The 14,875-nt window shown below is 34.9% G+C and overlaps 1 protein-coding gene across 2 annotated transcripts in view; it reads left to right on the top strand.

The window, feature by feature from the left end:
- The window catches only part of PKIG (cAMP-dependent protein kinase inhibitor gamma), an 88,866-nt gene that overhangs the window by 669 nt on the left and 73,322 nt on the right, over positions 1 to 14,875 (top strand). The window lies entirely within an intron of this gene.

Genomic DNA, 14,875 nt, shown 5'->3' with positions numbered 1-14,875 from the left:
GGCTGAGCCACAGATGGGGGAGGGAGTTAGGAGCAGCCCCGGGATCGTAGCGGAGGGGGGGGAGGCGCTCCGTGCTTGGAATGTCTATCCTTTTATTTAAAAATATATTTGTACAGGTGGGTAGCCAACCAATCTCCTTGTTATCGGGCCCCGAGGTTCACGAAGCTCTTCCCTTACGGTGGTGCCGTGAACGGGGGAGTACGGGGCATTTACTCCCATTATTACCTTAGGAAACCTCGAGGTTCCAAGTTAGTGTGCTTAGACAGATCCAGGGTCGGGCGCTAGCGGACTGCGTTCGGCGCTTTCGATCCGCTCCGCTTCGGCCCAGGAATACCTCCCACTAACGCGTCCGGTGCACCCTTTAAGGAAGGAAAACGTTCGGATACATTTTTTGGCAGTTGGGGAAAAAAGTTTCCCGGTTTGCATAATTACCTCCTTAGATGGCGAGGTGAAGCAAAATGCCTTGTGTATTCCTGGAATGTTCCTATTAATTGAAGCTTATTCTGGAATAAACACTGTCGGTTTCCAAACGAAGAGCTTTGCATGTCCCGACTACAACTTGCCATGTCCCGGATGCAGACATGTGGTGGACCCCAACGGGGCCTCGCCCAGACAATTTTTTTTTCCTTACTCGAAGAGTTGGGAACCGAAGAAGGGAAACTCCATGTGAAACCAGCAAACAAAATTCCAACAGCTTAAAATAACTAGAGAAGCAGATTTGGACTGTTGAAAGTGTCAAAGAGAGGTTAGTGCCTCACTGAAGTCTCTCCCGGAGGTAACTAGGAAAGTTAGTCATCTTCGGAGAAGCGCTCTGGGGAGAAGCGCCGGGAGCTCTGAAAGCGCTGGTCTCACATAAATCCCCTTCCTTTGCATCTAGGACATAATAGTAGTAATAGGACAATGTTGGGTTTTTACGTTATGGGATCCCTAGAAGTATTCCCTAGTGTGAATGGAAAAGCAGTGACACTTGCTGGAGTGGAATTGCCCAGTTCTTGTGGTTTCCTGGAAAGGGCACTGGAGTTGCAATCAGAGCTATCTGGCTGGAGTTTTAACCGTGACATTGAGTAGCAGTTTAGTAGCAATGGGATTTTGGGGGGCTAGTCTCTTTCCCCAGTTTCCATCTTCTCATCTTTAAAATGGAAATAAAAGTTTGTCTTTCCTATCTCATAGGATTGTTATGAACAAGGCATTTTATAAACTCTAAAGTGTTAGAGAAATATGAATTACCATGTGATTTTTGTGTCCATTTTAGTCTTTCACTCATATTTTGCCTTTCCTGGGGCCCAAATGGATGCTCTTGAGTGTTTGATAAATCTTTGTTGAATTGGTTGGATTTAATTTAGTTTTTGGTGAATCAGCAGTTAGCTATAGCTCAGTGATCTTTTCTTTTTTAATTAGTTTCTAATTTTTTGAACTTTGGAAGAAACCTATCTTCCCTCATTTTACAGATGATGAAATAGTCCTAAGGATGGAAAGTGGAATTTTCCCTGTTACACAGATAGCAAATATTAGATGGGAATTTGAACACAGGTTCTTTGACTCCAGTGACAATGGTCTTTTATATCACTTTTATAAATTTATTTTTCTCTGTATCCAGGTACTTACATAAATAAGTAATTTCTTCAAAATGACCTTTGGCCAATGTAGTTTTTGAACCATAATTAAATTGTTGCTGGGGGATTTTTTTTTTGACGATAGCAATTGATCCCAGTATTTTAGTAATGATTAGGTTTCATCAACTGAAAAAATATTTTAAAAGTGTATTTGAAACAAACCAAGAAGAGTAATAAGATTAGAAAATGCAGCTAATTTTGCTAAAAGTGATCTTTGAAAGTTCAGTGTTTTAAAAGCTTTATTGGAAGTTATTACAAACATCTTTAAATTGTCAAGCTGAGACATGAAAGCATTGATAGTATTAATCTTTCAAATGATGAGAGGCAACTGACCTTATTTTCCCTGTTAGTTTCCTTAGGAAATCTTTGATCTCTCTTCAACTGTGGCCTATTTATTTTCTGTCAACTTAATAGACAAACATTAAACATTTATTATGGGCAAACTACCCCCTAAGTTGTAGGGATAGAGACACCACATCATTAAAACTGTTAAATCTCTTCCTCTCTGGATTCCACAATTTAAACATTCCTGGTTCTTTTAACTGACAATTGCTTTTCTTTTTCTCATCTTGCCCTTTATATTGTAGGTTTGTCTGTAAAACATTTTTCTCTTTCTTTAATTCTTTTTTATCTTTTTTGTTCCTTAATGGGAACAAAAATATTTTAAAAAATATTCTCCCTCAGGAGAATATTGTACATAGTAGTATCAAGATTTTATGATGATCAATCATGATAGACTTAGCTCTTCTCAGCAATTCGGTAATCCAATTCCAATAGACTTGAGATGGAAAATGTTACCTGCATCCAAAGGATGAATTGCAGGGCTGAAGCATACTATTTTCATCTTTTTGTTGTTGTTGTTGTTGTTTGCTTTTTCATTGGTCTGATTTTTTACTTTTTGTTCTGATTTTTCTTTCACAATATGACAAATATGGACATATGTTTAAAAGGATTGTATTGCATAACGTATCAGATTGCTTGTTTGTCTTGGTAAGGAAAGGAGAAAAAATTCAGAACTCAAAATCTTACAAAAGTAAATATTGAACACTGTCTTTATAGTATTAGGAAAAATAAAATACTATTGGGGGGGGAAGCCATATTCTCTTTGAAAAGCCATATTCTAGCCATACACACTGTCCTGCCAAGTCTTAGTGCTAACCTGATGAAGAAGGGGGGAAAGAGAGGGAGTATTAGGAAGCATTTCCTCATATAAAGCCTGAAGTTATCCCTTTGCAACTAATACCTATTGCTTCTAATTCTTTCCTTTTGGATCAAGGAGGACAAGGCAGCTGTTACATTTCTTAAGTTTTTTCTTCTCTTTTTAAAACATCTTCAGTTCCTTAAATCAGTCTATATATAGCAGTGTGTCAGAGCCCATCACCATCCAATTTGTTCTCCCATGAATAGTTTTTGTTTTTAACTTTAATTTTTCTTTAAAATCTGTCACCTGGGGCAGCTAGGTTGTTCAGTAGATAGAACACCAGCCCTGAAGTCAGGAGGACCTGAGTTCAAATGTGACTCAGACACTTAGCACTTCCTAGCTGTGTGACTCTGGGCAAGTCACTTAACCCCAATTGCCTCAGGAAAAAAAAAAAAAAAAAAAAAAAAAAAAAAAAAAAAAAGTCTGTCACCTAAAGCTGAGCACAATGCCTCTTTGCACTAGAATTAATTTGTATTAGTTTACCCTATTTAATATCCATGTTTTGTACATTTCTGTACTTTTATATAGAGAAGTCTGGGACTGTGGGTTTTATTTCAGTGTAGTCTCTTAAACATTACCTCCCATGAATTTTTGGAATTCTTTTCTGTTATTCATTCTTAAAAATTATTATTAATTTGTTCTAAAAGATTTTTATTATAAATTTGACAAAAATGAACATTTCAATATCTAAAGAATGGAAAAAGGATGTGTAAAGCTGTGGTAAGCTTCTATTCCCTAAAAAAAGATTAAATGTAATAAAATAATAGCAAAATTGTCTTGCTTGTTTTGTGTTCCCTTCTGAACTTCTCTTTGCTCTCTTATGGATATTTTAAAAAATGTTTCATTTATCTTTTTCATTCTTTTGTTATTTATTTCAACACTTATCATTATCCAACAATTTCCTCCCCATAAGTATCCCCTCCCAGTTAGAAATTTCTCTTACAACAAATAAGTACAGTCAAATAAATCAAATTCATACATGGATCCTGTCTGAAAATGTATTTCTCATGTATGTCTCAGTGATAAGAAGTATACAAAATACAAATTTACATATTATATAAATGAAGAAACCATGTACAAATTGTACATAGTAATAGCAAGATTATGTAATGGTCAATCATAATAGACTTAGTTCTTCTCAGCAATGAGGTGATCCAAGGCAATTCCAATAGACTTGGAGAGTCCAAAGAGAGAGAACCACCATGAAGACTGATGTGTATTATAAAGCATAGTATTTTCACCATTTTACATTCTATAAATTATAAGAGTTGAAGAAACTGAGAACCAGAAAGGTTAAGTGGCTTGCCCAATGACATACAGAAATGAAATGACGCTAGATAAACTTAGTGGGTAACATCACAGACTCTATAAGGTCAGGGAGATCTGAGTTCAGATCTTGCCTCAGATGCTTCCTAGTATGTGAACTTGGTCAGGCTGTTTCCTCGTTTGTAAAATGGGGACTGTAATAACACCTACTTCTCTATGGGGGCAGCTAGGTGGCCCAGTGGATAGAGTACTGGACTTGGCATGTCTCAGAGTTCAAATCTGGCCTCAGGCAGGGACAAATTGTGTGACCTTGTACAGGTAACCCAGCTTTTTTTGCTCATCTGTAAAAATGGGTTGGAGAAGGAAATGGCAAACTACTTCAGTATCTTTAATCAAGAAAACCCCAGAATAGGGTCACTGAGATTTGGACAGAACTGAAATGACTAAATAGTAACAACAAACTAAGGATGGGTTTGGAATCAAATGAAGATAGTAAACTTTCCTGTTACAAAGTTAATAGGAAGACTCAATAAAGTAAAAGATAAAATAAGCTGTAAACCTTTAAGTGCTAAATCCATGTTAGGTATCACAATTATTATTTTTAGGTGTAAAAGCAAGAGATTTGTGATTAGTCATCTCATTGATCAGAGTTATCTTTTCAAGAATTTATCTTTCTTTAAATTGTCATAGAAGATTGTTCTTTTTCTGCTCACTTAGGTGTGTATCACTTCATATAAGTAGTCCTGGGTGTTGGTTATATTTGAAAATGTACATAATCCTTTCTATCTTTTGTTTGCTTAAGAACTCTTCTGTCCGTAGTTATGAAAGTTATCTCCTTCAATTCTTTTCCAATTTATAATATGACCTCTTTCATCCAGGTCATATACCCATTTGGATCTGATTATGCTATGTAGTATATGAAAATGCTGATTTAAGTCTGTCTACCAATTTCCCCAGCAATTTTTAATCCAGTAATTTAATCCTTATTCTAGTAGTTTATGTCCTTGAATTTATTAAGCACTATTTTACTATGTTCATTTGCGTCTGAATTTTGTATGTCTTGTTCAATTGATCCAATTTACTTTTTTTTTTTTTTAACAAATACTAAATTTTTGATAACCACTACTTTGATATTTGGTACTACCAGTAGCAATTTTGCATGAATTTCTTTTTCTCTCACTTTCTGCTTTTTTGTGGGTAACATAAAAAGGCCATTAATTTTTTTTCTTTCTTTTTAATAACAGCTCTTTATTTTTCAAAATACATGCAAAGATAGTTTTCATCATTCACTCTTGCAAAAACCTTGTGTTCCATATTTTTCTCCCTCTCTCCCTATCTCTTCAGCAAGTGATACAATATAGGTTAAATATATGCAGTTCTTCTAAACATATTTTCACATTTATCATGCTGCACAAGAAAAATCAGATCAAAAGGGGGGAAGATGAGAAAGAAAAAAAAAAAAAAAACAAGCAAGCAAACAGCAACAACAAAGATGAAAATATGTTGCAATCCATATTCAGTGCCCATAGTCCTCTCTCTGAATGTAGATGGCTCTCTTCATTATAAGTCTACTGGAATTGGTCTAAATCACCTATTGTTGAAAAGAGCCAAGTCCATCACAATTGATCTTCACATAATCTTGTTATTGTTGTATATAATGTTCTCTTGGTTCTATTCACTTCATTTAGCATCAGTTATGTAAATCTCTCCAAAGGCCGTTAATTTTTATGAGTTTATTTTATCTTCTACTTTATTAAGTCTTCCTATTAACTTTTGTATTGAATGAATCTAGTTTCATTATGACCCTCTTGTTATCAGTAAGAATCAATAATTTTCTTTTTTGCCTGAATGAATTCCATCATTTAATTTTTTGTTTTATTGCTATAAAAAGTATTTCTAGAACTAAATCAAGTAAGTGGTAACAATACATCTTTGATTTGTCCCTTATCTGTAATGGTTCTCTTTTTGAGATGATACTAGCTCTTGTTTTTAGATGAGTACTACTTAACATTTTTTTTTCTAAATTTTTATTTTATTTTATAATTATAACATTTTTTGGACAGTACATATGCATAGGTAATTTTTTACAACATTATCCCTTGCACTTACTTCTATTCAGATTTTTTCCCTTCCTCCCCCAACCCCCTCCCCCAGATGGCAAGCAGTTTTATATATGTTAAATATATTACAGTATATGTGTGTAGAACCGAATTTTTTGTTGCACAGGAAGAATTGGATTCAGAAGGTAACTACTTACCATATTAAGGAAAAGTACATTAATACTATGCTTTTTAAATTTTTAGACATAAAATGATATGGTATTTTATTAAATGCCTTTTCTACATTGATATGTGATTTTCATTGTTTTTATTATCTTTTTTCTTAAGTTTCTTAAGTTTAAAGCTTTCCTAATTTTGAATTCCTGATATAAATCTAATTTTGTCATGGTATAGTATCTCTTCAATATATTTTTATGAGCTCTTGCCTAATATTTTATTCCATATTTTTTATTGATATTAGAGATATTGGTCTGCAGTGTTTTTTTCCCCCTCTGCTTTATCTCTTCCCTAATTTGAGGTATTAAGACAAGATTTATTTCTCATAGAAAGATTTTGGTAGTGTGCTTCTTTATTTCAGCAAATTTTATGTAAAGTTAAATTCATTTAAAGTTAATTTAAGTTAAACATCAAAGTTAAATTAAATACATAACACTCTGAATGTTTGATAGAATTCAGTTATTTCAATCTTGGCTTGAAAATTTATTTTTGAGAATTAATTTATGAGCTAGTCATTTTCTTTGTTAAGATTGGATTATTTGAATTTTGTTCTCTTCACATATTTTATAATTTTACAAATATCATTTCATTTATGTTTTGTTGACATAATTAGTCAAAGCATATAATTTGTAATAATTTTATTTAATTTTTAATGAATGCTTTAATTTTTATTTTGATAATGATGGGGTTCTAGTGATAGAGTTGTAGAAATCCTCTTTTGGTTGGTGCAGGTCCTTCATGAAAGAATTCATGAACCCTAAGAGTTTTAAATGGCAAAAATGGAAGTTTATTGTTGGATGAGAAGTCAGCTTTGCTAGAAAAACTGACTTCTTCAATGGCAAAGTCCTGTTAGGGAAATGGAGGCCGGCACTGAGAAGGGAATGTCTTCTCAGTGGACAGGAGTGCTGGCAGGCAGCTATACCCTACTCCAGATTTCTTCAAGGAACAGGAGTTTAGAAATATCCTTTAATAGGAAAATCTGAGCCTCAGGCTTCAGGTTGAAAAGAAAGCCAAAGTTCCCAGGCCTAGATCTCCAATAGAATGGAAATCAGTTTTTGAAGGCTTCTGGAATTTGGAATTTCCTGAAAAGGGTCTGCATCTATGAGGTAATGTGCCTTAGAAAAGGCCCAGCCAGGAAGATATGCTCTCATAGACTCTCTGGAGTCTGAGGGGAGAGAGTCAGGAAATCAAAGGGGACAGAACTTCAGGGTGTTAATTTTACAGATCAAAAAGAAACACAGTTTCACACCCCCATCAATAATTTGATTTTGACCAAATGAGATAGAAATTTGTATGCTTGAAGGAATACAGAGAGGCTTGGAGAGACTTACATCCGATGCTGAGTCAAATGAATAGAACCAGAAGATCGCTGTACACTTCAGTGTTGTATGAAGATGTATTCTGATGGAAGTGGATATCTTCAACATAAAGAAGATCCAACTCACTTCCAGTTGATCAATGATAGAAACAACTACACCCAGAGAAGGAACACTGGGAATTGAATGTAAACTGTTAGCACTACTGTTTATCTACCCAGGTTACTTATACCTTCGTAATCTAATACTTAATGTGCAACAAGAAAATGGTATTTACACACATATATTGTATCTAGGTTATACTGTAACATATGTAAAATGTATGGGATTGCCTGTCATCAAGGGGAGGGAGTAGAGGGAGGGAGGGGATAATTTGGAAAAATGAATACAAGGGATAATATTTTTAAAAAATTACTCATGCATATATACTGTGAAAAAAATTATAAATAAATAAAATTAAAAAAAAGAAATTTGTATGCTTTATTAGTTTTTTTTTTTTTTAATTCCTTGCTTTAACATTTTATAACATTATAAAGATGTCATTTTTTGGTTTTCTGTATTGTTTTACTTATTTCTTTGATTTTCCAAATTTCCGTTTTAGTTTTTCATTGGGTTTTTTGATTTGTTGCTTTCCTCCCTTTTTAAAAATAGCAGTCTAATTCATTATTCTGTTTTTTTTTTCCTTTTCTGTGATGAAAACATAGAAATATTTCTATTTTCTATTAAGGATTGACTTGGATCTATGCCTAAAATTGTAGCATGTTGTTTCCTTGTCTCTTTGGTGAAATTATTTATCATTTATGATTTGTTCTTTGACCTGAACATTGTTTAAGATCAAATTATTTAGTCTGTTTAGGTTGGAATACTTAATTTAAATGCTATTTATTTCTTGCTTTAATTGTGTTATAGAAATTAAAGGATGTTTAAAATTTTCATTTTTCTGCATTTGTGTTTGAATTTTTTATTCCTTAGCTCGTGATCAATTTTGTAAATGTGTCTTGCAAACCTGAGAAATATGAATAATTTTAATTTTCATTTTGAGCTGGCATCAATCAATCTTATCTAATTTATAATTCAACTACTTAATTCTTTTTTATTCTTAGATATTTCTAGGTTCAGAAGGGGCACATAGAGGGCCAATATTTGTCTTTTCTTCCCTTCTGGCCCTTGAAAACAGTGGAATTCCAAAAAGATATTTATACCATCTCTCCCATTAGAATACAAGCATTTGATCACCATTCAACCAACCAATAAGTATTTGTCAATTTCCTGATGTCAAGCACTGTGCTATATTCAACGGATACAAATATGTAAAATTAAACAATCCACAGAAATTTTAAAATGGGGTAACAATTTGTGCATATGTAAGAATATGAAATAAGCATAAAGAAAATAAATACAAGTAAATGTAAGATAAATACAAGATACTTTTGGTACGAGGACATTTTATAGTGATCAAAAGTGTATTTAAAAATGGTACTTGAGCTGAGAAGAGAGACATTCTGTGACATAGACATGAGAAATGAATACAGCATGCAAGGCAAATAGAAGTTGGAATACCATATCTGAAGAACAGAGTGAAGACAAATTTGGCTGGATCTTAGAATTTGGGAGGGGAGTGATGTACAGTGAAGCTGGATAAGTAGATTGGGACACTTTATGAAGGTCTTTAAAAGTCAACCAGAGGAGTTAATATTTTATTCTAGAAGCAATAAGACACTGCTGGAATTTATTGAATAAGAGAGTGTCAGGGTCAGATTCATGCTAAGAAAATCACTCTGGCCTCTCTGTGTGAAGGATAGACTGAGAGTAGGAAGAGATTTGAAGTTGGCAAGGCTAATTCTGAGGCCAGTCTAATGATCTAGACAAGAGGTGATAAGAGCCTGAGTTAAGATGTGGCAGTTCAAGTGGAGAGAGTAAGTTAGATGTGAGAGATAATGTAGCTGTAAAATTTACAAGTTTGCAAGATTTATAAAGTTGCAAGATTAGCAACTAACTGGGGTAAAAAAAAAGAAAAAAAAAAAAAAAAAAAAAAGGAGGTCAGAGATAGTCCTGAGATTCTGAACTGGGGAGAGTTGAAAAAATTGGTTGTCTTTGATAGAAAAAGAAGTTTGATAGTTAAAGATAAAGATTTTGATGTTTTGAGTTTGAGGTGTTAATATGCAGTTGTGTTAGTCATCTTCATAGAGATGATAATCTAGCATCTCCAAGTAGCTGGAGTCACTGAGAAGGAGAACTGAAGAGACAGAGATGATGATGGCCCTGGACAAAATCTTGGAAATACCCACAGACCATTAGGGATTTGATGTAGATGATGAATCAGCAAAGGAGACTGAAAAGTAGCAGTTAGATTAGTAGAAGAAAAATAGAAAAACCCAGACTTGAGAGTGAGTTTCTAGGAGAGAAGTTTCCATGTCTAATACAGTTGGGGATTGCAAAGAATGAAGATCAAGAAGAGACCATGGGTTTTTATAAGGACAGGGGAGATCTGGACATGTTTGAAGGCAGTTAGAAAGGAGTCAGTAAATAAAGAGTGGCTAAAAGTTTAGTGGAAATAGGTAAAGCTTAAAGGGACATTCTATTGGAGAGGAGCATGGGATCAAAATCATGTAAGGCAGGATTTGGCCTTGTCAAGAAGGGCCATCTCATCAGAGGGAAGGAAAAGAGAGTAAGTGATGGGATCAAAGGATTTTGAGTTAACAATTGTAGGAGAAAAAGGGAACTCATGGCAAATAGATAATTGTTTTATCTCCTTCCAATTATTCAAATGTACCTTTCAGGATTTCTCTTGAAATCTAGGCAGCTGGTAGGGTCAAGAAATCCTGATTTGAAATCCAGCCACAGATACCTGCTGGCTGTGGACCTGGCCAGGTCATTTATAATGTTTCCTTAGTTTTCTCAAGCTTATTATAAAGATTAAATGAGATTATACTCATAAAATGCTTAGCATACTACTTACTTGTAACTCCATTTGGGATTTTTCTTGGTAAAGAAACGGGAGTGGTTTGCCATTTTCTTCTTCAGCTTATTTTACAAATGAGGAAACTGAGACAAGCAGGATTAAATGATTTGCCCAGGTCACATAACTAGGAAGTATCTGAAGCCAGATTTAAACTCAGAAAGATGAATCTTCCTGATTCATCTACTGACGCTCTACCTACTTTGCCAGCTAGCTGTCCTCTATTTGTACATACTGTAGAATTATTCTCTTCTGGGTTTAATTCTTGGGCTGCACTTAACCTATAATATTTATTTATTTATTTATTTGTTTGTTTGTTTGTTTGTTTGTTTGTTTATTATTTATTTATTTATTTAGAGTTTTCTTCTGCTTAGTCTGAATCTTCAATTTCACTTCTTATATTGAGACACTATATCTGAGACCAAGCTCTGCCCTCTTGCTAGGTAAATAAACCCCAGCAAAACCATATCCCTGGTATATCTAGGTAGGCCTCAGGAAGGGATACTGACCACATTATCTTGTTCATAAATGGGGCCCTTGTTGAATTTCTTACATTATCAGGATTATTTTATACAAATTGAGCTACTCTGAACTGACCCCACTTTTACAATATACATGCAGGATGTCTATCCATGAGTTTATTTTGTATAAACATTCCTTACTCATCAGGGTTTAACTTTCTTGCTTACAGTGTTTTCCCATAAAAGGTCACTAGGGAACTTTGCCCCCCATCTTATAGTATCATCATAAAGCTTTTGCCCCTTGAAGATGACTTTAGTCTGTGAATTCTTTCAGCATGGCTCCCTACCTTCATGACTTTGTTGTACCTCATTACTCTTCTGTCCTATGAGATGGGGTCCTATAACTGCTGCAGTCTAAATGCTTTTATTTCTGTCTTGCTTTAGTTCTGGATGAAACTGCTGGTTCTTGATCCCTTTACCTATTCTTTTTTGGTGGCCTGGGCTTGGGACAGGGTGCTGAGGTGGGGACTAGGAGCAGACCCTGACTTCTGCCTCCATTTCTTGCTGGCATCAACTTTCTCTCATTCTCTTCAAACATTTACCAGTCCTCATGCTGAGATCTTGATAGACTCCAGCTGTCTCTGGGAGAGTATGCTGATATCAGGCCTTAGGAAGTCTTTCCTCCTTGTTCTCTTCAAATATTATTGGTCACACAGATTTCGGCTTTCTTGGAGAGCTTCCTCCTATCATCCTTCTTCATTTTAGTCTCCTTGTGCAGTAATTTAACAGGACACAAATTTTTCTCTTGTTATGGCTCTGACAAAGCTGACTCTGAGTTTAGGCCCCATTAAGGCAGGTACAGAGCTCTCTTGTTGGTTTCAGATAGTCTTTTTGTGCAGAAGTGTTTCTTGTGTTTCTTTTTCATTTGGTTCATTGCTTCATCTGTTCTGGGGCAATTTCTTAGAGTGTTAGTGTTAGTGTTTGTTAGTGTTAGTGTTAGTGTTAGTGTTAGTGTTAGTATTAGTGTTTGGTTATAGCCTTTCACTGTCATCTTTATTGGTGCTAGTCTTCCTATGTTGAACCTAGTAGACTTGGCAGATCTATGTGCCCAATTTTTTACCTCCTCATTCCTTTTCAGTTTAAAACTCGATTTGAATCATAAGGCTCTCAGCAAATATCTAGTCATTTGCCAAATCCTCTTGTTAATTTCTCCATTATTTCTTGTATCTGAGCCCTTCTTTCCATTGCAACCACCTCTCACCTTAACTGTTTTGCTATAAAACCCACATAGTTGATCTCTTGCCAATTCATCCTGTTTCCTCTTTTATTGAGATGGTGAATGGTGCTCAAGGAAATAAAATTATGGCACTTTTTTATTCAAAAAAGCTTCAGAAGTGAACTGTCTCCACCTCCTTTAAAAAAAAAAAAAAAAAAAAAAAAGTCAAAGTATAAAATTCTTATCCTGTCAGGAATTTCTATAGTCTGGCTGCAGTTTCCCTTTCCAGTTTCTGTTCTATCCAGAAATACTGAAGGACCTCACCTCCCACACTGATTCTTTTCTGAAGGTAAATTAGGTCATCTTTTGCCTCATTCCTTTTGTAGCCTTAAATCACTGAATGGACATTGCCCTCAGACAAACTTGAGACCTGGGAAAGACCTTAGCTATAAAAGGCCAAAGTCTTGGCATCTTGGGTCCTCTCTAGTTGTTCTGCCTCCCTGCAATCCAGCTCTCTTGCAAGTCAAGACTTCACCCTTGGGTTGTCTGGTCTTCCATGAGACTTCCTTTTGTGAATTTTCTGTTGCCTCAAACCACAATAGATGCCTTGGATCCTCTTGATCTTCTGTTTTTATTTTTAATTACCTATGGGTTGGCTTAGGCTGTTTGTCCATGTGTGATGTGCAACACTTTGTCCTTTCCTTCACAACTATTAATATCCCTGGGTTCTGAATTTTTATTGGAATAGTTTTGTTAAGTTTGTATTAATGCTGGTAATAATATGAGTAAAAAAATTATTGCCTGCTAATGTATTAAGTAATCATTTTAAAAATACAGAAGAGATATACTTCTTTTCACAATGAGAATACATTGATTCAAAACAAAAACAAAAAACTATGCAATAAAATATAGAGAAAAAGTTCATAGTTTTTTGGAAAGAACTAGGGAAAGATGTTGTATGGCATAGTGTATAAGGAGCTCACTTCAGAGTAAAGAACATGTGTTAAAGACAGACTCAGCCATTTTGGCTCTGGGTAAGTCACTTAATCTTTTAATTCTCCAAACAAGTGGTTAAGGTTATTAGTTGTAGAGCAATTGTTTATCTGCATGATATTATTTCTGGGAAATTTGAGAAAGATTTATTTCTGGGAATTCTCTACAGACTAGTGTTCTCTAAAGTAGAAGTCAGATAGTTTCTAGGGGCCCATGACATGGCCTTAATATGTGTGTGATCAATGAGAAGATAGAAAAGTGGGCTATCACAATCCACCTTTACTGCTTTGTGATAATCAATTGCAGGGCTTATCTCCAACACAACCATACCTTTCTTGTACCCTTTATCAACCAATACTACCCCCTTCCACTCTTTTTCACAGCTTTGTAAGCTCTTCCCAAACTCCCCCTTCAGCTTCAGATCAGTGTAATTGTCAGCCTCAGTTCATTTTGAGTTTTATCATTCTTGACACTATTCTTACAAGATGTTTGTTTCCCACTCATTTCTCCTAGGGTTCTTTGGTCATCCTCTCTGCTTTATTTTTAATCTCTTTTTACCCACTGGCTCTTTCCTTCATGTAAACTTGTTTGTCTCTTCTTTATTTTTTTTTTTTTTTTAATTTAGCCTAAGTAGCATAGTGGAGAGAGACCCAGGCATCAGGAAGACTCATCTTCTTGAGTTTAAATCTGGCTTCATATATTTACTATTTCTGTGACCCTGGGCAAATCACTTAAATCCTATTTGCCTCAGTTTCCTTATCTGTACAAATGAGCCCTGGAGAAGGAAATGGTAAACTAGTTGAGTATCTTTGCCAAGAAAACCCTAACCCTAGAAATTCCCTTTTTAGCTCTTCTAGGAATTCTTTTTGGATTTCTGTCCAAGTTGCTTTTTTTTTTCTTCAAAGTTTTGCTTATAGATTTTTTCTTTTCTTTCTTTTTTTTTTATTAAAGCTTTTTATTTACAAAGCATATACATGAGTAATTTTTCCAACATTGACCCTTGCAAAATGTCTTCTTTTAAATTTTCCCCTCCACCCCCTCCCCTAGCTGGTAGATAGTCCAATACATGTGAAATATGTTGAAATACATGTTAGATCCAATATATGTATTCATATTTATATAGTTATCTTGTTGCATAAGAAAAATCAGATCAAGAAGGGAAAAAAACTGAGAAAGAAAACAAAATGCAAGCAAATAACAGAAAGAGTGAGAATGCTATGTTGTGTTCCACACTCAGTTCCCATAGTCTTCTCTCTGGGTGTAGATAGCTTTCTTCGTCACTGAACAAGTGGAATTGGTTTGAATCATCTCATTGTTGAAGAGAGCCACATCCATCAGAATTGGTCATCATATAGTTTTGTTGTTGCCTTACATAATTATCTCCTGGTTCTGCTCATTTCACTTAGCATCAGTTCATGCAAGTCTCTCTAAGCCTTTCTGAAATCATCCTGCTGGTTGTTTCTTACAGAACAATAGTATTCCATAACATTCATATACTACCACTTATTCAGCCATTCTCCAGTTGATGCGCATCCACTCAGTTTCCAGTTTCTGGCCACTACAAAGAGGGATGC

This window comes from Sminthopsis crassicaudata, chromosome 2, assembly GCF_048593235.1.
Source record: "Sminthopsis crassicaudata isolate SCR6 chromosome 2, ASM4859323v1, whole genome shotgun sequence".
NCBI classification, from domain to species: domain Eukaryota; kingdom Metazoa; phylum Chordata; class Mammalia; order Dasyuromorphia; family Dasyuridae; genus Sminthopsis; species Sminthopsis crassicaudata.
The sequence above is the reverse complement of the archived record's forward strand: the minus strand, read 5'-3'. Positions and strand labels throughout refer to the sequence as shown.